We start from the raw sequence: 4,175 nt of genomic DNA on the forward strand, positions 1-4,175 counted from the left end.
CATTCTGTTTCAAAAAAATTACTTGCCCATTGTTGTCTTTCCAAAAACAATCAGTGAGAAAAGTGCTAGGCGAACACTTTGTTTAAACAATACCCACGGATCTGTATTTCACAGTTGATGCACATATTTGGACAACTGATCCAACCTATGAGACTATGAATTGAAACCTACCGACTAATTTTCCCTCCAAGGGATCATTATGATCACAATGAATAGCTTCACAAATCAATATTCATTATTGCCATATACCTAAAAAAGATATAAGTTATGAAGCATATTGATTTGTCTTTATGAACACAAAATTGAAAAGCCCTATAGCCACAAGCAGAAACTCCAACTCGAATCAACAAGATAAGCTCAGTTACACGATGGACTAAAAGAAGTAGCAGACAGCAATTTCATCCCAAGCATGCAGATCTAGAGCAGATCAACAAATCTGACAAAAAGATCCGAAAGAAATAAATTTTAGGAAAAGGAAAAAAGAGAGACCTTCCTGTCTGCTTCAGCATGTCGAGCATGTTGGTCTGGAAAACGTGATCAACGGCCTCCTCCACACTGACGCCCGTCCCACTCTGCGGCATCGCGAAGACATCGACGACCCTAACGGTGTACTCGTCCACGAACTCCCCAAGCATGAGCCCCATCACTCCCTGTTTCCCAACATCAAAACAAACCCTAATCTTAGACTAATTTTTTAAAAAAATCGCCATCGTCGTTGTCAAACTATAATACAAGGAAGAGCAGGAAACATAAGGATCGTCTGTCGCAATTACCGTGTTTGAGCATCTTCAGGAGGGCGAGAGAGGAGATGTAGACCTGCTCGGCGGAGTCGAGCTACGGGGAATCGGTCGGCGAGTGGCCCATCCCGCTGGCACCCGAGAAGATGCGATGCAGTCTTTCCATCCCATGCATTTCTTCGTCTACTCCTCCCCGGCTAATGCCCCACCGCTGCCTCCTGCCGCTCGGATCGAAAGCCTTCGCGTGCAAAATAGAAAGAACTTAAACGAAGCGAGAGCGAGATGGTAGTAAATACAGAAAGGATCCTTCTTATCGGAGAGTGTGCTATTGGCCGTCAGATTCTCATCAAACGGATAATAGTACTTCTGAGTAGATAAAACTTAAGGAATCATTGCTTATGCAACCCTAATCGAAGAAAAAAATATGTAATGGTGTAACCTGCCAAGAAATTTAAAATCCTTATTATAACCCTAATCGAAGAAAAAAAATTGACTTGGAACTCGGAGAAATGGAGGAGCACCACCCTAGAGGGGAGCACGGCCCTGGAGGAGCATGGGCCTGGAGGAGCACGGGTTGCAGCTTCCATTCTGTCTTCGTCTTCGCCTTTTCACAGCGGCGCGAAAAGGAGCTAGAGGTGTGAAAGGGGCGCGAGAAGCGGAGAGGCACGAAAGGGGGGGCGGGAGAAGAGTAGCTACTAGCTAGAGGTGCGAGAGGGGGCGGGAGAGGCACGAAAATGCGGCGCGGGGGAGAAGACGAGCTAGAGGTGCGAGAGCGGGAGAGGGACGAAAATGGTGCGGGAGAGAAGAGGGAGGCGTACGAAGGAAATCGCGGACTCGCCCGATAAAAAACCCTGGATATAAACCATCAACGACAACACTAAACGACAATACTTTTAAAAGCGTTGTCTTTGGCAAAAAATCCGCTAAAAGACAACGTTTTCGACAACGCTTTTGTAAAGTGTTGTGGTTGACCCAAAATAAACGCTAATAGACAACGCTTTCGGTACAAACGTTGTCTTTTGATTTCAAAAGACAACGCTTTTGACTAAAAACGTTGTAAATTGAAATACCACAACGCTTTTGCTAAAAAACGTTGTCTTTGGGGCGTTGTCTATTAACATTTTTCTAGTAGTGATATCTGACTTCCCATAAATCCCTGATCATGCTAAGGTAATTTTTACCCAAATTTTCTAAAAAATTTGCATCAAATGACCAAATTTTGTTTTGATTACTTGCATGAAATTTTTAAAAGGATCAGAATAGCAAGAAATGGTACTAAGATATTATTAGCCATATCTTTTCAAGTTAGTCTGATTTGGCATGGATAGTGTAATTACAGGAACAACAAGAAACTACTTGGTCAAGTTAGAGCATTTGATCGCCACTGCAACATGGTCCTCGAAAATGTTAGGGAGATGTGGATCGAGGTATTGCAACTTTACAAATGCATACAATTCATCATCTCTTTTCATGCATGGCTCCTTATGGTTTTTACCCTGATCACAGATACCCAAGACGGGCAAGGGGAAGAAGAAAGCTCTTCCAGTCAACAAGGATAGATTCATCAGCAAGATGTTCCTTCGTAGAGATTTTGTATTTTCGCAGAGATTCATCAACAAGGATAGATTCATCAGCAAGAAAGCTCTTCCAGTCAACAAGTATATATGTGCTAAGTATCAGCACATATATACACATAACCTCATGTATTTTATGTTTTTCTTTATGTTCAAGATAATAAAGTCTTGTAAGCTTATCAAAACAGATGTCAATGTTATATATAATTGTTGGATTATAAATGTGTAATTTTATATGGTTTTTGTGTGTGGTATTTATGTTATTAATTATTTGAGTTTTGAGTTTATAATTGTGATTTGAATGGTTTAATTATTTTATTTTATCCACAGCGCACATTGCGCGCTACGATTGATCACATCCGCAGCGTACATTGCGCACTGTGGAAGCTCACATTCGCAGCACGCAATGCACGCCACGGATGATCACATCCGCGGCGCGCATTGCGTGCTGCGGAAGCTCACATCTGCAACGCGCATTGTGCGCTGCGGATGCGATAATCCGCGGCGTGCATTGCGCGCTGCGGATGCCTAACGACTTTTAACAGCTTGCAACTGTGCAGCGTGCGATGTGCGCTGCGGATAGCATATTTACGCGCTGCGAAAAGTTATTTTTGTTGTAGTGTGAGATCTTCATTGACATATATATCGAACCATATGAAGTCTCAAGGCAGGTCACTCCAATGAACTGGTTACCTTTAACAAGCATTCACATTTAACTCTCAACATTGAATGTCTCCAGTAGTAAGATTGGCTGCTTGATTAACCAAGGAGTCTAAACGTGCTAGTCTCGATAGAATCGATGACGTCCGTGCTCATCAATTCCTCGACTAAGGATAATTTCAATACATTCATAATTGCACATGTAGAGATGCTCACTAGTTGTGATCCAATCACAAATTCTCTAATGCTATGAATCGTATTGCAGATATTCAGTATTCGAGTTTAAGATCCGATCAAACACATATGGAATGTGCACTCAAATAGTGAATTACTATTTATCCAATAAATAGTATAACCGTAAGGTGATTGTCTTAGGACACGTCTCAAATTTAATAGAAATTACGCAAGCGGAGTATAATCATAATGAAATCCATATAAACAGATACAATCCAAATCCATAAAGGTAAAACCACACAATCGAAATACTTCTCCAGCTGTGAGATGACATAACCAGTAGATCTCCTTTGGCATCAGTAGTAATCACCTATCTACTACTTGAGGAGACAGAAAAACCCCAGGGTTTGGGTGGTGAGTATAAAATACTCAGTGGATAATCAAACAGATAGTGCATGCGCAAAAGTATACAAAGGAACATCAACAATCAATAGTGATCAGTACTAATAGTGAATGAACTACCATAATCCATATGCATAACATGAATGACAATGACACACATATGCATCAACCAAGAATCAACCAAGTATACATCCAAATATAGTATCCATATACGGTCCATTACCTATATAATGCACACAATGCAGGCATATGCATGATACAACTGCCACACTCGTCCCAGTCACGTATATATGATGCTGGAGATGTTCGAAATCAAACTTCCATAAATCCAGCCCTACAACAAAGTTGTCTGGTGGCAAAATAGTAGGTAGCCATGTATAGCTACATACATCCTATGACCAATATCTGTCCTCCATACTCGTCCCTGAGTATCACTCCCATATTCTCTGAGTACCTCTATGAGAATCACTTCCATACTCTGAGTACCACCACTCCGCGGTAACGGGGGCACAAGACATTGACTCGGTTGCGTACATGCCATACAACCATCCTCTGAGATGGAAATAAGGAATTCCTAACCACCTATTCTATAACTTGCCACTACATGACAACTATTAATGATGATAGA

The sequence above is a fragment of the Curcuma longa genome, chromosome 7 (assembly GCF_044706935.1).
Source record: "Curcuma longa cultivar G26 ecotype Majalengka, Jawa Barat chromosome 7, ITB_CL_G26_1.1, whole genome shotgun sequence".
NCBI lineage: Eukaryota > Viridiplantae > Streptophyta > Magnoliopsida > Zingiberales > Zingiberaceae > Curcuma > Curcuma longa.